Source organism: Schistocerca cancellata, chromosome 3 (genome assembly GCF_023864275.1).
Source record: "Schistocerca cancellata isolate TAMUIC-IGC-003103 chromosome 3, iqSchCanc2.1, whole genome shotgun sequence".
NCBI classification, from domain to species: Eukaryota; Metazoa; Arthropoda; class Insecta; order Orthoptera; family Acrididae; genus Schistocerca; species Schistocerca cancellata.
In genome coordinates, this window is record NC_064628.1 from 226,673,067 (window position 1) to 226,697,497 (window position 24,431).

The following is a 24,431-nucleotide window of genomic DNA, read 5'->3' on the forward strand; positions in this document are numbered from 1 at the left end:
AGGCACTCAGAGCCACGGGTTCATCATTTCCATCAATCCATCGTGAAACTGGTGCTTCAGTGACCACAGTGACCATTAACATTTCACTCACGTAAAGGGGATAGAGCTCAAGGCACCACTTGCACCGACCACCATTGACCTCTGTACACCAACAATCCTGCTGGCAGTGGTCTGGGGCACATTCTGAATGGAATGTCATTGAGTGGAACAGAACCGTCTCCAGTGCTGAGTCCCCCCTCGAGGTGAGTCCTGATGATCAGCGAAGACGTGTCTCGAAAGTCCCGGACAGCTGTGGGGTACCAATCTGACAGTCGCCCGCCATACATCCTAACGGCCAGGAGTGATGTTCAGGGAGGCAATTTCATCTCGTAGCAGGACTCCTTTCATTATCATTCGCGGCACCCTTACCGAACAGCGGTACATCGATGATAGTCTAAGCCCCGTTTGATGCCCTCCAAAAGCTATCCTGGACTTACATTTCAGCAAGATAATGCCTGTCCACATAAGGCGAAAGTTTCTGCTGCTTGGCTTCGTGCCTGCCAAATCCTACTGTGGCCAGCGAGATCACCTTATCTGGCCGCAGTTGAGAATTTTTGAAGCATTAGGGGCAGGGGCCTCCAAGCAGCTCGGGATTTTTACGATCCAGCGCGCCAGACGCACAGAATTTGACACTATATCCCTCTCTGGAGCCGGCGGTGGTGGCCGAGCGCTTCTAGGCGCTTTAGTCTGGAACCGTGAGACCGCTACGGTCGCAGGTTCGAATCCCGCCTCCGGCATGGATGTGTGTGATGTCCTTAGGTTAGTTAGGTTTAAGTAGTTCTAAGTTCTAGGGGACTGATGACCTCAGATGTTAAGTCCCATAGTGTTCAGAGCCATTTGAACCCTCTCTGGAGGACATGAAACAAGTCTATCAATCATTGCCAAGTCGAAGGTGGACGAACGCGTTATTAACTTGCTCAGTTTCTGGAGCTCTTTCTCTTGAATGAATCATCAATTTCATCTGAACGTTTGTCTGTAGATGTGCATCTACCTATTCCCGTCCATTTCGGATACTTCCTTCGTCAAAGCATGAATAGAACCGTGTCCACCAGTTACGCTCTGAGTGAGGTGCCTTAATAAAGTGAGAAAAGAGTTTTGGAATATGCGAGATGCTTATCTGTTGCAATAGTGCAGCGTGCATTTAGAAGGAATTACGAAAAAAACTACAATGTAGACGAAGCACTGTGTGTTTGTATTTGCAATTTTGGGACACTGGTTGTGTCTCCAAACAGAAAAGAACTGTTGCACCAAATGTGCCATGTGCATGGATAGAGATGGTCAGGAAAAGTTTCGTACGCACTACGCATACACACAAAAAAGAACAACATGAACAGGCTGCGCAAGCCGCGAACTTCAAATACCGCAACAAACTGTTTGGAAGACTTTGCGATAGCGCTCACATTTCAAACCGTACCAACTGCAGCTTGTGCAACTAAAACCTGACGCCTTCAGTTTTGCATCACAATGCAGATGGAAGCACTTCCCACCTCGAATGTGATATTCAGCGAGGAAGCAGCCTTCGAATTATCTGAAAAGATTAATAGCCACGATGTGAGAGTGTCGGACACTGAACATCCTCATGAAATTGAGCCGCGTGAACGAGATTCGCTACGTAAACAACGAACTTCCGCCTCGCTGGACTGCATGTAGTGATGAAGATGTGTGTGGCTCTGATCAAGAGTCCTCTCATTCTCTCCCCCTCCCTCCCCCAATACCATCACGTCACATGACCTAATGCCTTGTGACTTTTCTCTTTAGGGGTATGTTAAGAACCGTGTTTACGCATCCTGACTGCCAAGATAGCTGGATCAACTCGAGAACTCAACAGCGCGAATTGCTGAGCATTGACAGGATGTGGCAACACAAGGCATGTACCGAGTTTGACTACCGCTTGGAAGCGTGTCATAAGACCAACGAGGCACTCGTAGCATATTCATAGAGTGTAAAACGCAGACTTGGTGAGTTTACGGTTCTGTTGATACAGCTGTCATATTTGTACAAGTCATATTTATGTAAAATATAGAGCTTTGTAAATGGATGAATCATTTATAGTTGCCCTGTATTTATCTCCATGAAAATTAGCACCACGGAGGCAAGCATACCTGATGTTCACACTACACGGCCGGCATCTCGTGGTCGTGCGGTAGCGTTCTCGCTTCCCACGCCCGGGTTCCCGGGTTCGATTCCCGGCGGGGTCAGGGATTTTCTCTGCCTCGTGATGGCTGGGTGTTGTGTGCTGTCCTTAGGTTAGTTAGGTTTAAGTAGTTCTAAGTTCTAGGGGACTGATGACCATAGATGTTAAGTCCCATAGTGCTCAGAGCCATTTGAACCACACTACACGCGACGGACGGGTAGTAATAAAGTTTTACTTATCACCTCGAAAAAATCAAACTGTGATCATGAAATTTATTGTTAGTCCTTCTCTGCATATTCACCAATTTACCAGCGGGGACACTGACTGTTGGCAAAGACTTGCAGGACACCATGTCAGAACAACATTCCGGGAGGGGGGGGGGGGGAGGAGGAGGGGAGAGGTTAAAGCAGCTCGTATGACTGTGTCGCGCCACCGTAACACACCCCACCCCCTCGGACAGCTTCGTCTGCACAGCCTTCCGTAACCTCGTCACGGGATTCCAGTGATAACCTCCCGTTTGCCTCGTACGAGTATAATCTGGTCGCACCGCACCATTATGATCCAAAAAACACTCAGTATCGCTTTTCTCGGTGAGGCTTTGTTGTGAATCCACATGTTCCATTGCTTTCTTTGATCATTTGACTCGGGTTTGTAGTCGGAGACCCATCACTCACTCTTCCATGATGATATACGGCCAGAGGAGGCATCTGATTTTGCTTAACACAGCTGCAATATTTCCTCTGGTGCTTCAGATTAGTGAACTATTCGAATGTCTGCGAACAGTCGCATACCCCAACGGGCGGAGACATTTCCAAGCTCAAAATGTTGTTCAAAGTGTTTAAAATCGATCCATTACTTATTTTGACTTCTATCAATATCGCACCTACTGTGGTACACAGTTTGTACAGCACAGACATTTCTCTAACCTACCACAAGGAACGCAGGAAAAACGCTGGATCTCCTTCAAATTTCCTAACATAGACAGAGTGATTAAATAAAATATAATTTACAGTTCTGATCGCCGCTTGGAACTGTCCATAAAATTACGAATCGATTGACACAGCTCACAGGTTTATCTGATAATTATTAAAGAAGTGGGTGAAACTAATTGTTAAATAAACGGTATCAAACCATAAGGCCACCATCTGCCTTATCAGAGGAGTCACGTGGGTGCTTCGCATCCCCGCCAGCGAATCTTAACAATAGCGGAGACGGGTCACTACAGCTAGACTCAGTCGGGCACCATTGTAAGGCCACTTGATCTCACTCTACAGCATCCTGGCTCTAGACGAGCTGCCACGGATCAGTGTAGTATCGTACGCCGAATGCGCTCACTTGTATCACTACAAGCTGCGGGTTCGGAATTCGACCCTGCTTTTGACTTGGACTGTCTGGTTTACGTTTTTGGAGTGTGTTTAGTATTCCGGGCATTTAGGTTTTGTTCACGGATCCCGCTCGGGTTCATTAGGGGCAGCGCAATTTTTCAAATTCCGGATTAATTATTCCTGATATTTTACAAGATGGCGAAAATTCACAAAGACTGACCGAAGCGTTACTTTGAAATTCGTCCCACGATTACCTCGCTGCAGAGGGGAACTAGGATGCCCTGCCCTTCTTAGAATGGCCACCATTCGAGTAGACTCAACGTCTCAGCTACGAGGTTTTCTTTCGCTACCACCCTCACTAGGTTGGCCATGGCGGCCTCTTTCTACTGGTAGATGGGTACTACGGTGTTAATAAGTGTGACGTGAGAGGTGCTCGCCATCTCAGTCGTTCGCAGCTCACGGTTGCTTCAGGTCGTTACCTTCACTATCGCGGGTGTTGCCAATATTTTCATGTCTGTGTGCGTACGTCCTGTTCATGGTAGCAGCCATGGATCGCACAGCTCGATTTAGTGCATCATTGATCTTTAATACAGCCTCCAGTATTTCGGTTGTGAATTCTTAGGGAAGCAATCGTTAGCATCTAGATTGGTAGACTGATAACGCTAAGCATGCTTTCACTATACGTGACTTGTGGTGTCCCAACCTCGGCTTCAGTCATCTCAGTTCTCTTGATTGCTAATCATTTTAACGTAACTCTCCATGTACTCTCTCTCTGTCCACTCTCTCTCCCTCTCTCTAAACGGGAGCTTTACGAGTTATTCAGACGCTCGTCTATATAGCAGTTACTTGTTTTATGTGTCTTGCCTACTGCGAGAAATGTTCATGCCAGACTTGACTTATTTATGTGTGAAGTAACCGCTTTGTACATTGCAACATCTTACCTCCATTTCAGTGTATTTTGGGAGCAATATATCTAAATTTTTACCCGATCTTCTGCTATCTAGAATTTCCCTGTAGCCCCCTATAAATGTGCTCTCTTAGCTGTCAGAAAAGCCTGCAAGACGAAGCGGAGTCCTTTGCTAACCACAGTCAAGACAGAAGTAATAGCATTTGCGAGCGAATGTTCCAGCTCATTGCAAAACGGGGATTGGACAGCTTCAATAATATATCAATCTTATCGCCACGTTCAGTTAACAAAACAACAGCATCTACACTTTCTTCGGGCATCAGGGGCTGCTCTTGTGATTCTCTATTCTTCACAGAGGTAGTCCATACAACAAGCTCGACCACAATTGAAGGGTGTGCACCGCGTAGCTACTGTGACATCTGATGGAACATTGCTGCTGTTCATTTCCACCGGCAACTTGGTTTGATACAGCATTGTTCCCCCTTGAGGTGCAGAAAACGATTTACCGCACGTTGCTGCTCGTTTATCAATGGGCTTCGACAGTTAGCTCTGGATGTTCTATCGGCTGGCTATGGAACTGTCGCGTGGGGATTTTTGTGCCTTTCAGAACTTCAGAATTCTACCTGAAAGGAAACAAATACTTAATTACGGAACTTTTCTTTTGGAGGTGGCACTTAAAACTTTGGGATTACCCTTTGTCAAGATTCAGGAAGAGCGCCATTCAAACGGCTAGGCCACAACAACAGCACAATATCACCATTTTCAATGTTTCTTACCGAGAAACTCACGAAGTTGTGAAAAAAAGTTGGCGTTAGTTGCAGGAGCTTCTTGTCACTATTCGTCTAAGTGAAAAGATATTACATCTTGTGAGCCTGTCACTCACTTTGCAACTGTACTTGAGCGTCCTTACAAGTTGATGCCCCGCTTTCTGTGATGACTGAACTGTAAACCCCTTTCGACACTGCCTCAAACAGTAGTAACTCCTGCCTTATAGTCTCGATTTGTGCAAAATAAATCTCCTTGCAACCTGCTGCCTACCTTACCGAATAACCTGAAAACGGAGAGCTTCTTTGATGAAAGCAATAATTTAACAATGTAGGCGTCTCCACAGCCGTAGTGGCACATTGCTGACATTGCCGAAATTCCTTACTACCGTAACCGCAAGCATTGCCAGCATGCATAGCGTATCGTCTGAGTAAAATGGAATGTCAGTAAATGGAGCATGTTTTTTGTGAAAGAAATATTAAGTATTCAATAATGGAGCCAGGGTACCGGAATAGAATCTGTGAGCGAATGGAAAGATGTACGATAATGAATTCCCGAAGACTACATGTATAAAAATCCTAATATATTTCATAAAGGGATATGATAAACAACTTAAAAACTTTGCAAAACTTAAAGAAAACCTTCGGAGTCTTTACTTTAACAGTGATGAAGCGGGCAAACAATGGTGAGATTGTGGCTCTGTTTGCAAAGTCAAACATTCTACAGTTACGGTATTAACAAACTGGTATCTCATTGGGAGAAATGTGTTCGTCACCAGGGTGACTATGTTGAAAAATAAATACGTAACATAAAGAATACCGATGTAGAATGTTAATAGCTTTGTTTCACTTAAAAAGCTTGAAGAGCTTTCACATAAAAATTCGGAAGCATGCTATTTGTGAATTATTTGAATTTACATTTTTAACTCAGAGACGAATACCGAGCACCACGTTTTTTAAATCAATAGAAAACGGCATCAGATTACCATCCATTAGGAACGTGGGTGCACTCAGCGACTGTGATATGAATTTCAAATGACAGAGCACAGCAATTAGTCGTCCTTTTCTTGCAGGTTTTATTTGGCAAATCTAGATTTCGGCTAGTGCTTACCCATTATCAGTGCACCATTTTATAATATCAATGCACGTTCTATTACATCAGTCCCCTGTTTTTCGGGTTTCTGTCCCATTCCTTTCAAGGGTACTATTGAAAGAAATGTGAGAGAATTCCTAAGGTAAGAAGGTAAGTGACATCGAAGCTATCGTGACCTCTGAATGCTTCACGGAGAGCTTTCTGAGGTGTTGCAGAAATTGCACGGAATGGGAAATGGAATGTCACTATCTGCTTATACACTGTCGAGTCACGTTGGTATGACCACATTTCAAAAGACTGAATAACCACCGTTTGAGGCGCGAACCGAATCCAAAGAGATTCTGGTCGTATATGATGTTAGCGGCAAGAAACAATCAATGCTTTCTCTGTGAGATAGCAATGGAGATACTATCGAAGACAGTGCTTCCAAAGCAGGGTTACTAGACACAGCCTTCCTAAATGCCTTCACGAAAGAAGATGAAGTAAATACTCCAGAATTCGAATCGAGAACAGCTGCCAACATGGGTAACGTAGAAGTAAATATGCTCGGAGTAGTGAAGCAACTTAAATCACTTAATGAAAGCAAGTCTTCTGGTCCAGACTGTATACCAATTAGGTTTCTTTCGGAGTATGATGATGCATTAGCTCCGTATTTAACAATCATATGCAACCGTCCGCTCGACGGAAGATCCATACCCAAAGACTGCAAAGTTGCTCAGGTCACACCAATATTCAAGAAAGGTGGTAGGAGTAATCCGCTAAATTACAGGCCCATATCGTTAACGTCGATATGCAGCAGGATTTTGGAACACATATTGTATTCGAACATTATTAATTACCTCGAAGAAAACGGCCTATTGACAACAGTCAACATGGGTTTAGAAAACATCGTTCTTGTGAAACACAACTAGCTCTTTATTAACATGAAGTGTTATTGACAGGGGATTTCAGATCGATTCCGTATTTTTGGATTTCCGGGAGGCTTTTGACACTGCACAACACAAGCGACTCGTAGTGAAATTGCGTGCTTATGGAATATCGTCTTAGTTATGTGACTGGATTTGTGATTTCCTGTTCGTAGAAATTGACGGAAAGTCATCAGGTGAAACAGAAGTGATTTATGGCATTACCCAAGGTAGTGTTATAGGCCCTTTGCTGTTCCTTATCTACATAAACGATTTGGGAGACAATCTGAGCAGCCGTCTTCGGTTGTTTGCAGATGACGCTGTCGTTTATCGACTAATAAAGTCATCAGAAGATCAAAACCAGTTGTAAAACGATTTATAAAAGATATATGAATTGTGCGAAAATTGGCAGTTGACCCTAAATAACGAAAAGTGTGAGGTCATCTACATTAGTGCTAAAAGTAACTCGTTAAACTTCGGTTACACGATAAATCAGTCTAATCTAAAAGCCGTATATTCAACTAAATACCTAGGTATTACAATTACGAACAACTTAAATTGAAAGGAACACATAGAAAATGTTGTGGGGAAGGCTAACCAAAGACTGCGTTTTATAAGTAACAAATTTACTAAGGAGACTGCTTACACTACTCTTGTCCATCCTCTTTTAGAATACTGCTACGCGGTGTGGGATCCGTACCAGATACGACTGATGGAGTACATCGAAAAAGTTCAAATAAAGGCAGCACACTTTGCATTATCGCGAAATATGGGAGAGAGTGTCACAGAAATCATACAGGGTTGGGCTGGACATCATTAAAAGAAAGGCGTTTTTCGTTGCGACGGAATCTTTCCACGAAATTCCAATCATCAACTTTCTCCTCCAAATGCTAAAATATAGGTGTTCGTTCTTTCCGCGCGCTATAAGAGATTGGAATAATAGAGAATTTTGAAGGTGGTTCGATGAACCCTCTGCCAGGCACTTAAATGTGATTTGCAGAGTATTCGTGTGGATGCAGATGTAGGTGAGTGACGTGCAGGAAGAGAGTCAGGAGGTTCTGGAAGGTGGAGCCGCGGCAGCTCCAGTGTTGCAGCCAGCTGCGTTATAATAACCGGCTGAGGATACATCGTGCGAACAGCCCAGTCGAGGTGGTCCCACAGATTCTCGACCGGGTTTAGAACTAGGGAGTTTGTGGCCAGGAAGTATGGCAAACGCACCTTGGTATTCTTCGAGCGACGTACGTACACTGTGAGCTGTACGACACGCTTCTTTGTCCTGCTGGTAGATGCCATCGTGCCATGGAACAACAGACTGCGTGTAGGGGTGGACTTGGTTCCCAGGGACATATGATCTATTGCGCTTTCCAGAATGACGAAATCACTCAGGGAATGCCCTCCACCCTGGACCCTGCAGACGATTTTTGCAGGATGTTTGCTTTCACACGTTTCACGGAACACCCGCCAACGGTCATGTGTCCGATGGAGCATAAAACGTGATTCATCTCAAAAGGCCACCTGTCGAACCTCAGTGGACATCCAGTTGCAGTATTGGCCTGCAAGTTCGTCGCCGATGAACTGCAGTCAGCATGTGTGCAAGAACCAGGGCTGCTGCAGAGGTCCCTACGCATAAACGTTCGCTGAACGGTCGATAAGAGACACTGTTTGTCGCCCCTCGATTCTTCTGCGCGGTTAGCTGTTCAGCAGTTTCACGTCTATTCGCCCTTACAGATCTGTGCAGCCGTCGTTCACACCCATCATCTACTGCCCATGGTGAACCGCAGCTGCCTCGTCGCGAGGTTTGGATAGCGCCATTTTGCCTTGTACGGTATACAGTAACTACAGTGGCACGCGTACGGTTTACAGACCTCGGCGTTTCAGGAATGCTTGCACCCTTGGTCCGACAACCAATGACCATGCCCTTTTGGACGTCAGAAAAATCAGTTAAATTGCTACCTTTTCCGCATTACGACAATGACTGCACTGTTCGCCGCCTTCCCCTTTCATGCTTGTGGAACGTTAGGATTTGGTCCTTACGCGAGACTGTTTTCAGCACAGAAAAAAAACAATTACAACAAATGGAGAATGGTGTGAGTGCCTGATGACTATAGCGTACGTGTAACGTTGCTGGATCTACTCACGCAGAGATCGCAACAGATCTTCTAGCAAAGGCAGCTGTGCGAAAGTCAGAGTCCCAGTAGTCTTCAGTTTCTTGTGCTACTTGGAGAAGAGCTCAACCGCTGGCAGTTTTATGAGGCGGAAATTGGTTTTCCAGCGCTCACTGATAGAAGCTAGCTGCTTGAGCGGGTTATCTCACTCTCTGTATGCAAACAATCTGTAAGAGTAGTGGAATCTTGTAACACAGTAACGACCATCCAGTGTGCCCCGCCTGTCTGCCAACGACATCCATGAATGGAAATCAGGAATTAAAGGACTTTAACTAGATTTCATTCAAAATTATCTGTTTCTGAAAAGCAACAAAGACGTCTCGAAACTTCAACAAAAGCCCGTACAGAGCTACTGAGCGTCTCTCTTGCAGAGTCTACCACTGGAGTTTGTCTATCATCTCCGTAACGCTTTCGCAATTACTAAATGATCCTGTAACAAAGCGCGCTGCTCTCCGTTGGATCTTCTCTATCTCTTCTATCAGCCCTATCTGGTACGGATCCCACACCGGTGAGCAGTATTCAAGCAGTGGGCGAACAAATGTGCTGTAATCTACTTCCATCGTTTTCGGATTGCATTTCCTTAGGATTCTTCCAATGAATCTCAGTCTAGCATCTGCTTTACCGACGATTAATTTTATATGGTCATTCCATTTTAAGTCCAGAAAATGGTAGAAAGAGATCATTTCGACATATTGACAGTTCTCTAAGTGACGAAACTGTACTACATGTTGGATACAGAACTAAAATTGTGAAAATATTCAGTTTACCGTTGGAGCTCACGGATGACTCAACTGTGAGATTTTGGACAGTTTGGAACAGTATTTTCGGTAACCAATGAAACATTAGGTTCCTGCTTTAGGCTTAATTTAGATAACAGCATCAGAGATGTCCGTATAGGTTCGAAAAATAAAAATATCCCGTCGTTCTTAAATAAGGCGGGGCATAGGTCTTTCATTTCATGCAACGGAAAGCCGAACATATGTGCGATATGTGATTCGCCCTAGATATATCTGTAAATTGCACCAAATGAAAACCAGTACAGTTTCCTCACGATAACGCACGCAAAAGTGCGACAACACACGCTGCAGCGCTGCAGTGGCTCTGGTACGTGAGCTACGAACGCCAGCCCAGTAACTGCGTCCATCGCACATAGGCAGACGCTCGATCAAGGAGAACAGCGGAAGAAAATCCAGAGCCAAATGCGTCACAGAGCTGTCCCGACTCGCACTCGGATGACGCTGCACACGACAGACAAGGCAGCAAAACAACTGCACCGCAAGGAACAGGTGCGCCCACAGTCACGTAGCGCCCAAACTTCTACATCTACATCCAAACTCCGCAAGCCACCTGACGGTGTGTCGCGCAGGGTACCTAGAGTACCTCTATCGGTTCTCCCTTCGAAAAAAAAAATGGTTCAAATGGCTCTGAGCACTATGGGACTTAACATCTGAGGTCATCAGTCCTTTTGAACTTAGAACTACTTAAACCTAACTAACCTAAGGACGTCACACACATCCATGCCCGAGGCACGATTCGAACCTGCGACCGTAGCGGTCGCTCGGTTCCAGACTGAAGCGCCTATAACCGCACGGTCACCCCGGCTGGCCTCCCTTCCATTCCAGTCTCGTATTGTTCGTGGAAAGAAAGATTGTCGGTATGCCTCTGTGTGGGCTCTAATCTCTCTGATTTTATCTTCATGGTCTCTTCGCGAGATATACGTAGGAGGGAGCAATATACTGCTTGACTCCTCGGTAAAGGTATGTTCTCGAAACTTCAACAAAAGCCCGTACAGAGCTACTGAGCGTCTCCCTTGCAGAGTCTACCACTGGAGTTTGTCTATCATCTCCGTAACGCTTTCGCAATTACTAAATGATCCTGTAACGAAGCGCGCTGCTCTCCGTTGGATCTTCTCTCTCCTCTATCAACCATATCTGGTACGGATCCCACACCGGTGAGCAATTTTCAAGCAGTGGGCGAACAAATGTGCTGTAATCTACTTCCTTTGTTTTCGGATTGTATTTCCTTAGGATTCTTCCAATGAATATCAGTCTAGCATCTGCTTTACCGACGATTAATTTTATATGGTAATTACATTTTAAATCACTGCTAATGCCTACTCCCAGGTAATTTATGGAATTAACTGCCTCCAGTTGCTGACCTGCTATATTGTAGCTAAATGATAAAGGATCTTTCTTTCTGTGTACTGGCAGCACATTACTACACTGAGATTCAATTGCCATTCCCTGCACCATGCGTCAATTCGTTGCAGATCCTCCTGCAGTTCAGTACAATTTTCCATTGTTGCAATCTCTCGATATACCACAGCATCATCCGCTAAAAGCCTCAGTGAAGTTCCGATGTTATCCACAAGGTCATTTATATATCTGGTGAATAGCAACGGTCCTACGACACTCCCCTTCGGCACACCTGAAATCACTCTTACTTCGGAAGACTTCTCTCCATTGAGAATGACATGCTTCGTTCTGTTATCTAGGAACTCTTCAATCCAATCACACAGTTGGTCTGATAGTCCATATGCTCTTACTTTGTTCATTAAACGACTGTGGGGAACTGTATCAAACGCCTTGCGGAAGTCAAGAAACACGTCATCTACCGGGGAACCCGTGTCTAAGGCCCTCTGAGTCTCGAGAACGAATTGCGCGAGCTGGGTTTCACACGACTGTCTTTTTCTAAACCCATGCTGATTCCTACAGAGTAGATTTCCAGTCTCCAGAAAAGTCATTATACTCGAAAATAGTACGTGTTCCAAAATTCTACAACTGATCGCCGTTCGAGATATAGGTCTATAGTTCTGCACATCTGTTCGACGTCCCTTCTTGAAAACGGGGATCACCTGTGCCCTTTTCCAATCTTTTGAAACGTTACGCTCTTCTAGACCTACAGTACACCACTGCAAGAAAGGGGTAAGTTCCTTCGCATCTTTCTTTCTTTCTTTTGCTACTGCATGTATCCCGCATTGTGCGTAGGGTCGTCAGGGTTAAGTACGGAGTTGGCATGGATAAGTTTAAGGGGTGGCCGGATGCCCTTCCTGCCACCACCCCATTCCCACCGGGACGGAAGTAGTGTACCCCTGCTGTCTGCATCTAGTGTAAATCTAATGTTAATGTGTTTCAAGTGGAATAGGCGGGACATGGGAATCAGCCCAGTATTCTCCTAGTAGGATGTGGGAAACCGCCTAAAAACCACATCCAGGCCGGCCGGCGCACCGGCTGTCGTTGTTAATCCGCCGCGCGGATTCGATCCGGGTCTCGCGCGCCTACCCGAGTCCAGGAAGCAGCGCGTTAGCACTCTCGGCTATCATGGCGGGTGGTAAGTTCCTGCCCATACTCTCCGTAAAATCGATCTGGTGTCCCATCTGGTCCAGCGGCCTTTCCTCTTTTGAGCGATTTTAATTTTTTCTATCCCTCTGTCATCTATTTCGATATCTACCATTTTGACAATCTAGAGAAGAAACTACAGTGCAGTCTTCCTCTGTGAAACAGCTTTGGTAAAAGACATTTAGTATTTCGGCCTTTAGTCTGCCATCCTCTGTTTCAGTACCATTTTGGTCACAGAGCGTCTGGACATTTTGTTTTGATACACCTACCGCTTTGACATAAGACCAAAATATCTTAGGATTTTCTGCCAAGTCAGTACAAAGAAGTTTACTTTCGAATTCGTTGAGCGCCTCTTGCGTAGCCCTCCTCACACTACATTTCGCTTCGTGTAATTTTTGTTTGTCTGCAAGGCTTTGGCTATGTTTATGTTTGCTGTGAAGTTCCCTTCGCTTCCGTAGCAGTTTTCTAACTCGGTTGTAGTACCATGGTGGCTTTTGTCCATCTCTTACGATCTTGCTTGGCACACACTCATCTAATGCATATTGTACGATGGTTTTGAACTTTGTCCACTGATCCTCAACACTATCTGTACTTGAGATCTGCTTTTGTCACTTTTGCTAAACAGAAAAATCCTGCTACCTTTTTTAATATTTCTATTTACGGCTGAAATCACCGATGCTGTAGCCGCTTTATGATCGCTGATTCCCTGTTTTGCGTTAACTGTTTCAAATAGTTCGGGTCTGTTTGTCACCAGAAGGTCTAATATATTATCGCCACGAGTCGGTTCTCTGTTTAACTGCTCAAGATAGTTTTCAGATAATGCACCGAAAAAAAAAAAATCACTGGATTCTTTGTTCCTGCCACCCGTTATAAACGTTTGAGTCTCCCAGTCTGTGTCTGGTAAGTTAAAATCTCCACCCTAAACTATAACACGGTCGGGAAATCTACTCGAAATATTTTCCAAATTTTCCTTCAGGTGTTCTGTCACAACAGCTGCTGAGCCAGGGGCCTATAGAGACATTCAATTATCATATCTGAGCCTGTTTTAACCGAGACCTTCACCCAAATTATTTCACATTTCGGATCTCCGTCAATTTCTTTGCGGACATTATTGAAGCCATAGAAGCTGTGGATGTCTCCGCAATAGTAATCTTGTGCGAAAATAGCGAATCCATGTCTTAGTTCGAAAACCCTACACCGTCAGCAGGAAGCAGCAAATGTGAAAAGAAGGACAAGAGCAAGACATTAACTATACAAGTCGTCGCAGTAGCTCACAGTCCGAAGCGCAGGCAGCCCGAGTCGTGTGCCAGATGAACGATAGATGCTTCCGAGCAGTCAGGAGAAGATATATGTAACCAGAATCCCAGAACCTTTTCCGACAACGTACATAGCGTCAGAGGATGAGAAAAACACTGCCGACAATAAGACTCTGAAAAAGTATATCTGGTCAGGCAATTCAGAAGTTTAACCAAAAATTAAATCTCATTGCGATTTCAAAATTCACAGTTAAAATTATTCTAGACGTCGAAACATAAATTGTTTCATGTTGGTTTGTATAACATTTTAGAGTGTTTGCGTGTTATTTTGGATAAAATACAAGGATTAAAACAATAATGAGAGGTCGAAAATGTGAAGTAACTATTAAGAATGAGTAAATAAATCATCCATCTTCGTTGAGTCACCATTCTTCTGATTGGTTTGATGTGGCTCGCCCCAAGTTCCTCTCCTTTACCCACCTCTTCACCTTAGAGTAAAAATTACAACCTACATACTAAATTATTCGCCGCGTGTATTCAAATTCCTGTCTTCCACTACAGCTTTTGCCCTCTACAGGACCCTCTACTACCGTGGAAGTCATTCACTGATGTCTTAACGGAAGTCCCATTATCCTCTCCCTTGTCAGTGTTTTCCACACATTCCTTTCCTCTCCGATTCCGCGCAGAACATCCTCATCCATTACCTTAATCTGTCTACCTAATTTTCAACATTTGCCGGTAGCACAACATCTCAAATGCTTAGACTTTCTTCAGTTCCCGTTTTCCTATAGTCCACGTTTCAGTATCATACAAAGTGGTGTTCGAAACGTACATTCTCAGAAATTTCTTCCTCAAATTAAGGCCTATGTTTGATACTAGTAGACTTCTCTTGGCCAGGAACGCCCGTTTTGCCAGCACTAGTCTGCTTTTGAAGTCGTCCTTGCTCCGCCCATCATTGGTTATTTTACTTCCCAGGTAGCAGAATCCTTAACTTCATCTAATTCGTGACCATCAAACCTGATATTAATTTTCTCACTGCTCTCATTTCCACTACGTCTTATTACTTTAGCCGTTCTTCTATTTACTCTTATTCCATATTCTCATTAGACTGTCCTCCATTCCATTCTGCAGATCATGTAATTTTTCTTCGCTTTCACTCAGAATAGCAATGTCATCAGTGAATCGTATCACTGATATTCTTTCACCTTGAATTTTAATTCCACTCCTGAACCTTTCCTTTTATTTTCGTCATTGCATCTTCCATGTACAGATTGAACAGCATGTTCCAAAGACTGCACCCCTGTCTTACACCCTTTTTAAACCGAGCGCTTCGTTCTTGTTCGCCCACTCCTATTATTCCTTCTTGACTCTTGTACATTTTGTATATTAACCACCACTTCTTATAGCTTATCCATTCTCAGAGTTTCGAACATCTTGTACCATCTTACACTGCCAGGTCCACAATTCATACCAGCTTTTCTTGTTTTCTATTTCTTTCTTTTTTTTTTCTTACTTCCATTATCAACCGCAACATCATAATTGCCTCTCTGGTGTCTTTACTGTACCTAAAGGCAAACCTATCGTCATCTAACGCATCCTCAATTTTCGATTCTTCTGCATGTTATTCTTGTCAACAACTTGGATGCATGAGGTGTTAAGATAATTTTGGAATAATTGTCGCACTTGTCAGCTCTTGCACTATTCGAAATTGTGCGGATGATTTTTTTTTTCCGAAAGTCAGATGGTATGTGGCTACACTCATACATTCTACACGCCAACTTGAATAGTAGGTTTGTTGCCACTTCCCACAATGGTTGTAGAAATTCTGATGTAATGTTGTTTCTTCTTTTTGCCTTATTTGATCTTAAGTTCTTAAATTCTGACTCTAATACTGGATCCCCTACCTCTTCTAAATCGACTCCTATTCCTTTTTCTATCAAGTCAGACAAATCTCCCCCCTCATAGAGGCATCGAATGTCCTCTCTCCACCTATCCGCTCTCTACCCTGCATTTAATAGTAGAATTCACGTTTCACTCTTATTGTTACAACCCTTTCTTTTAATTTCACCGGAGGTTATTTTTTCTCTCCTGTATGCAAAGTCAGACCTTCCAACAACCATTTCTTTTCGATTTCTTCTTATTTTTCATGCAGCCATTTCGTCATAGCCTCCCTGAACTTCCTGTTTATTTTATTCTTCATCGATTTGTATTTCTGTATTCCAGAATTTCCCTGAACATTTCTGTACCTCCCTCTTCCAATAATCAACTGAACTATTTCTTCTGTTAACCATGGTTATTTCGCAGTTACCTTCCTCTCGTGATGTTCTTTCCAAATTCTGTGATTGTCCCTTTTAGAGACGACCATTCCTTTTCATCTGTACTGCCTACTGAAGTATTCCGTATTGCTGTATCTATAGCCTTGGAGAACTTCAAGCGTACCTCGTTATTCCTTAGTACTTACAAGTCCCACTGCTTTGTGCATTGACTCTTCCTGACTAATCTCTTGAACTTCAGTCTACTCTTCATCTCTACTACTTGGTGATCTGAGTCTATGTCTGCCCCTGGGTACGCCTTAAAACCCAGTACCTGATTTTGGACTCTCTGTCTGACCATGACCTGAACTGTAATCAAACCAAATTCTTCCCGTATTACCCGGCTTTTTCCAAGTATATCTCCTTCTCTTGTGATCCTTGAACAGGGTATTTGCTACTACTAGCTGAAATTTACGAATATTGGAACTTAAATAGTGGCAACTATTTATTCACAACCGATACAAAAGAGTTACATGTTTGAACTTGTTACTCTCCTTCAAAGTAGTCACCAGCATTGTATAGAAGCCGTTGCCCGTGATGTGGAAGGCGTAGAATACTGTTAGCAGAGCCTGTTCTGTTGATAGTGAGAATGGAGCGGTCTACTTAAGTCGTACTATTGTTCGTTTTTGGAGCATCACTTGCGACCAGCTTTGTGAAAGAAGCGGCGAAACTTTTGCGCAACCCACCCATCATTTTGCACGACAATGCGAGGGCGCACACAGCGCAAGCTGTGGCTGCTCTGTTAGTTCGATGGGACTGTGAAGTGCTGTACCATCCACCATACTCCCCGGACTTAAATCCTTGTGACTTTGATTTGATTCCGAAGATGAAGGAACCACTTCGTGGCATTCACTTCAGAACTGTTCCGGAGATTCGACAGGCAGCAGACCGCTCCATTCGCACCATCAACAGACCAGGCTCTGCTAACGGTATACTACCCCTTCCCCATCGCTGGCAACGGGTTCTAAACAACAGTGGTGACTACTTTGAAGCCGGCCGGTGTGGCCGAGCGGTTCTAGGCGCTAAAGTCTGGAACAACGCGACCGCTACGGTCGCAGGTTCGAATCCTGCCTCGGGCATGGATGTGTGTGATGTCCTTAGGTTAGTTAGGTTTAAGTAGTTCTAAGTTCTAGGGGATTTATGACCTAAGAAGTTAAGTCCCATGGTGCTCAGAGCCATTTGAACCATTTTTGAACTACTTTGAAGGACAGTAACAGGTGCAAACATGTAACTCTTTTGTATCGTTTGTGAATAAATAGTTGCCACTATTTAAGTTCCAAGCCCTCGTATTACAGAACTTATTTTGTCTGTCTCCTCTCTCATTCCTTGTCCCAAGTCCATATTATGCTGTAACCTTTTCCTCTACTCCTTCCGCCACAACTGCATTCCAGTCCCCCATGACTATTACTCGTATATTTTCATCTCCTTCTTCAATATCCTCATATGCATACTCTGCCTCTTCATCTTCAGCTTGCGGAGTCGGAAAGTATACCTGAACTATCGCTGTCGATGTTGGCTTGGCGTCGATTATGATAAGAACAACCCTGTCACTGAATTGTTCACAATAACACACTCTCTGCACCGCGATCCTATTCATAACGAATTCTACTCCCGTTATCCAATTTTCTGCTGACGCTGATATCACCCTACCCTCGCCTGACTAGAAATCCTTGTCTTCTTTCCATTTCACTTCATTGATCACTACTATATCTAGACTGAACCTTTCCATTTCACTTTTCAGATTTTCTAGGTTCCCTGCCTTCTGACAATCCACGACCCGACTCGTAGAACATTATCCTTTCGTTGATTATGAACTCTTTTTCTCATGGACACCTTCCGTTTGGCAGTCCCTTCCTGGAGATTCGAACGGGGGACTTCCCGTAATCTCTTGCTAGTGGAGAAATCATCATGACACTTTCAATTATAGGTCACATTTCTTGTGGGTGCACCCTAAGTATCTGTAATGCAGTGGTTTCCATTGCCTTCTGCAACCTCATGTCGCTGATCATTGCTGATTCTTCCGCATTTAGGGGCAGCTTCCCAACCTTAGGACAAGAGAGTGCCCTGAACCTCTGCTCGCTCCTCTGCCCTCTGTCCATCTTAATATATATGAAAGATTTGTTTCTCTTAGATTCTTAACGTAAAATTTTAATGCAGCCTCCGACTGAACAACACGCGTGTGATATTCTTTCAATAAACATTACCACAATAAAAGCACATTGTAAAATATTAGCGGACTTCGTCGTCTTATATCAGAGCTGATATAATATCACAGCAAATGGCAAATGATGTTATAGAATAGATACCGGGAACTCACTTAAATATGGACCCGGAAGCTAAATGTGGAACCGCTATTTTAGTGAATTAAAACCTAGAAGTCGCACATGAGACCACCGTAACTAGTCGACAAGGGACTGAGTCTAAGATAGACAACAAGCATCTTGTTGACGTCTATGCGCCCTCAAGCTCAGAGAACCAGCATGGTGTCATTTCGTCAGTACAGAAATCCGTAAACTACTTAAACTACTTCTAAGTCACACTGAGTGAACCGTCACAGGAGGTAACTTTAGCTGTGTTCGGTGAAGATCAAGTCCCATAGCAATTGCAAGCCGCAGACTCCAGACTGGTGGACAAACTACACGGAGTAGATACATGGTGGCAGCTCCACCCATACGACATAGAGTTCAATTTCCTTACCCTTACGGTCGAAGCAGAGTCGATCGTCTCTACATATCGCGATGCTGTTTCCACCATGTAGCTGACTGGTGAATTTTACAAAAATGTTTTCAAATGTGAGTGAATACTTTAGGGAACAAACTGCTGAGGTCATCGGCCCCTGGACTTACACACTAGTTAAACTAACTTATGCTATGACCAACACATACACCCATGCCCGAAGGAGGACTCGAATCTCCGGTGAAAGGGGCCGCGCAGTCCGTGACATGGCACCTTAAACTGCGCGGCCACACCGCATGGCGCGAATTTTACCAACCAGTTTCCCAGACAACTGCGCATAGTTCTGCAGCGTACACCTTCCCAATAAAGTTAATTATCGCCACCAGGGAGTCTGGAAACTAAATGTCTAACACCTCTGGAACGCTAGTCTCAGCAGTACGATTTTCCGTTCATAGCAGCAGAGATTGCAGAAGAAAAGTGACGCACGATATCACACTGACGTGCTGCACTTTTTTGTCCAAAACTGGCCATACCACAAACAATCATCAACTACGGCACAAAAAAAGTCTTTTGGCGAACACACAATTCGAGATTCTACAACGTAACGACAGCAAGACCTCACCAGTAGTATTAGAGTTGTGTTGCCACAAATAAAGAATATCCGACCGAAACCATATCAAAAAATTTTAAACAAAAGGGATGACAGAAGTGCACCGCGAGATACTTTTGATGAAGAAGACATATCGATTTACGACTTAGATCGAAACAGGCGGCAATGGCAGGAGAAAATCGTCGAGCTACGCAAACCTAACGGGGAATGTTAAATATGAAACATAGCAATATTTTACAAAACTTTTCCACAGGAAAATCTCTGAAAAAAAACCGCATCTACCAGTCATCTGCTGTGCGACGTGCCACGAATTTTCATGGAAACCGACTGATTCCACCTCAACGAACGTTTCACTGGTGACGACATGACGACACACTGAAGGCGGGTACAAGACGAAGGTCACTCGGGACTAACGGCCTGCCAGTGGAATTCTACCTCGAACTGTAGCGCGTCCTGAAAGACAGCCTTTCTCAAATCACTAATGAAATTTCAAATAGAAGATATGGCCCATCATAGTTCCTCGAAATTCTAACTGTGCTAATCCCCAAAAGTTGACATAAGTACGAAATCGAAAAATCTACTGCCCATAACTCTAAACTGCGACAATAAAACCATAGCCCAATGTTTTGCCGGACACGTCACGGCTTTCAGGAACAAAACTGTTACTAGAAGTCAAACTTGTGCCATGCCAGGTAGATCAATATTCGACACCGTTTTGATACACGCGACGTACAACAGGCATCCACACGCCAACAGCAATAATATCAATAGATATCAGAACGGCATGCGACAAGCTCAGCTTTACACATCCCACGACAATTACGGACACTCTAGGATTTTAAAATATATTTAGAGCGCAATCTTGAATCTATTGGAAAATTTTAATTCTCTAGTTAAGAAACAATATAGACATTCCCTATCAAGTTCTCAGTAAAACTCTGATACCAGTTATTTACGGCGCTAATCGTCATGTCGCTCGGCCGATTACCAAGCAAAATCTGCTCGTCCCATACGGGTCAGGGAGTGTGAAACTCGCGCATAGTTTGTAAAAATTACGTAGATGATACACGTGTATTTATTACAGATGTCCGAAACTTGGGCAACTTAAAGGAACATTTAATTCTATAAGAAAGAGCGTCTGGGGAAATGATAATCCCTATTTCAAACGAACAAACAATACGCAGTTCCAGCGGCCTTGATACTTAAAAAAATGCACACTGAAACAAGAAGAAGAAGGCCTCGGCATTATCGATTTTATGCCGAGGTGCACTGCTTTGCTGATACACAGCGTACCCAAACCATACAAAACACCCGGCCAGTCCAACAGCTGTTTTGTTCGACAAATACGGTCCAGAGCACCCATGGCCCAACCAAAGATTCCGTTTACTCTCAGCTACTTGCGCAATGCTTTGCGCACAAGAGCTACTTGTTAGGAACCGCTCTCAGATCCAGAGAAAAGACTGCAAATAAAATATACGACGCAGTCAGAGGCAATCCGCTTCAAAAGGTTTCTGCAAATTTTAAGCGGAGTCTACTGCACACTACTGCCAATAACACATTGCAAGGTGAGAAGCAAGTTATTTCTGATATGATGCAGATGCATTTGAAAAGATAATCGCATTGTAGAAGGGAAAAATTCTGACAAAAACAGTCCAGTTCCCTACGCTCACTGGCATTAAAAGGTTTGATGAATTCATTGTGGCCTTGGAAGAATTAAAAGGATAGTTTTCTAAACACTTTGAGCACGCTGCCATTCTGACATTAATTTCGATGAACCGTGCTGCGGCTCGCGTTGGTGCTGTTTGTAGGTTTCCGCCCTCTGTTGGAGGCCAGAGGGTATCCTTTAGTTGGCATGGGTTGCGGTTGTTTGTCTTCTTCTCGTCTTGACTGGCGCCACTCGTTTCGCAAGCGTTGCCTGTCCGTTAGTAACAGCAGTGGCGGTTATCGATATGCAGTAAATGTTGCCCTATCTTTGGGGCGACGTCGTTGTTTTCCGTGTCGTGTCCCTGAGTGTGGCAGTTCGGTTGGGGACTAAGGAGGGGCTAGGTCTACATTATGTGTGAACACGCCGGGACCACTGGCGGCGCGCATGGACTGCCAGATGGAAGGGTTGTGGTCAAGAGGGTGCACGACCTCGTCGTAAACCAGATCCTGCGGGCTTTAAGATGAGTGCATTTCAATTCAAGTAGTGAAACCTCCACCATTGTGACATCTCGCGGTCCTCCAGTGACTTGGGTTCGTGTTGCTGCTCGTAGTGTCGCCGAGGCGAAGGGCAGAAAGTGGAGTGCTTGGGGAAAGAGGATCTGATTAGCTTTCCTAGACTTATTATTATTTACTGCGTTCAGCTTATAATAATTTGTTAACGCACCAGTTACCAGCTCTGGAGGTTAGTGTATGTAACGGCAGTGTACGTTTCCTCGCCTTGCCGGTGCTGTCCGGTAAGGCGTGTAGTTTTGACAGCTTTCTTAACTGTAGGCCATTTGTGAATCTTCTACTCTGGTGGTAGTGATTCCTTTCTCGTTCCGGGCGCTCTAAGCACAGTATTCTGGAGGCGTAGTGCAGTCTGCCAGTTCCAACATTGGCGTGTTGTACCATTCTTGAATTTGGTTTATTGGACGTCAGATAGCTTCAGCAAAATTAACATTCGTCATTCGTTAGACTGATACTAGTCTGAGTTACCATCTTTAAAAGTGAATGCAACTCTTGGCTGCCTATCTCATCGCTCGCGAAAGTGTTTGTTGCCAGATCATCTCAGAGATCGATTCCTGGAGCACCGTCTGTGACTGGTCCTTGTGTTTTATTATTTTATTATTTATTACCGCCGGCCGGAGTGGCCGTGCGGTTCTAGGCGCTACAATCTGGAACCGAGCGACCGCTACGGTCGCAGTTTCGAATCCTGCCTCGGGCATGGATGTATGTGATGTCCTTAGGTTAGTTAGGTTTAAGTCGTTCTAAGTTCTAGGGGACTGATGACCTCAGAAGTTAAGTCCCATAGTGCTCAGAGTCATTTGAGCCATTTATTACCATATCTTGTAATGCCTACATTAAAGGCTGTGTGTTCTAATTAATAGTTCCGGTCGCCTTCTGGAATAAATCTAGTAGTGTAACGGTTGTGTTACAACGTTACCATGATTTTATTTCACCCGTTTGGTGGTCAGCTGCTTGCTTCTTTTAATTAACCTTTGCTTGTGTTTGCTGTTTTACAGTAGGTTTCAAAATGTTTTATATAATTGCCGTTCCTGGCGTGTAAGAACTTCAGCCGTGATTGTGGTCATCTGCTTTGGAAAAAAAATTCGATATTCATATTTTAGCAGTAAGCCCTAAAACGTTATTTACTGCCACTCCTGGCGTCTGATACCTTCAGCTGTGTTTATGGCGACTTACTTTTTAATATTTCAATACTTGTAAGCTGTAATTGCAGCGAGTTTTTAAACATTCTTAATTTATTGCCTGTCTTGGTGTGTGAGGCCTTCAGCCGTGATCACAGTGGCTTTTTTTTTTTTAATAAAACATTATCTGTATCTGTATTTTATGGTGATTTACTAAATTGTAACGCACTGAAAACGCACAGTTGTTTATTTCTTCATTAACAACGTGTGGTACTTTTGTGTTTATTGTTGAATCTGGAATTATTGTTTTAAAAATAAATGTGTATAACTGTAAAAGGCAACCAGTAGTAACTGATTAGGACTCCGTCCACAATCTTAACCGAATCCTGCCTTCCCTTGACTATCAGGTCTCATTCGAGCTGTTTTCGTAACGGTTTGCGGTATCAGTTGAAGAGGCACCTGTGCGTTTGCAAATGTAACTGTATGATCAGCAATGTAATTCAGGTTTTAAAGTCAAAATCTGTTACGTTAAAAGTGCTCTGGATGTCTACATTGGTTTCCTCACATAGAGTTTCCACGTCTCCATAATGATATGGCAAATTTTATACAGTATTTCGAGTAGTGCAATGATATGGGAATGATTGGTGGCGAGATGGAGAGTGCGGCAAGAAGAGTCGGCACAGGTCCTTCCTGAAAGACTGTACCTCGAGAAGATCACAGGATTGTTCAACTATCGGATTGCACCACTTAAAAACCTTGCAGAGGTTACAGGTAGCATTTCACCACTAGCAATCATGAACAGATTACTGGGAGCTGAATTGAGATCTCGAGTTGCCGTGTGTTGTTTGCTGCTAACTAAACAGCAGATAACAAAGTAGTGGAGTAGGGTCCTATGGTGTTCAGCGATGGTTCTCGCATCGGTTTGAAGCGCTTAGAGCAACGTCAACGTGTGTGCGTAGACGAGTTGGTGAAAGGCTCAGCAAACAGCGATTCGCGAGACGCATTCCTCGCCAACTCCTGATACTTTGGTGTCAGAGCTATCTGGTATGACACCATGACTGATTTCGTAAATGTTGCAAGGGGGCTGAATGCCCACCAGTGCGTGATAGGAATGGTAAGCCCTTTGATACACCTCCCATGACGAGTATACTATATGGATAATTACAGCAGGACAATGCAAGTCCTCACACTTCTTTACACACTAAAACGCCTCGAGGAATGTACGGATCCTTCGTTGGCCCGCCTGGTACTATGATTTGTCCTCATATAGCCTGGGTGGGATGTGATTGAAAGGCGTATACTTCCTTACTAACCATCAGCTAAAAATCTTCATGAACTTACACAGCATGCGTTATGTGCATGTCAAGAAATTTGTGGAGATGACATTCTGAGGCTGTTAGATTCCATACCACAACGAATATAAGTGTGTATTTCAATTGCGTCACACGTGATGTCGAACATCGATTCGGAATGGAAAGAAAGTTTAACCGTCTTATACTGGTTGTATGATGAACATCCTCACAAACTTCGATGAATATCAGACTGACGGTTCGTGGTGTAACGCTTTCTATTGTAGTC

The 24,431-nt window shown here is 44.0% G+C and overlaps 1 protein-coding gene across 1 annotated transcript in view; it reads left to right on the forward strand.

The window, feature by feature from the left end:
* LOC126176685 (dopamine receptor 1) overlaps window positions 1-24,431 on the forward strand; it is a 1,014,936-nt gene that overhangs the window by 826,758 nt on the left and 163,747 nt on the right. The window lies entirely within an intron of this gene.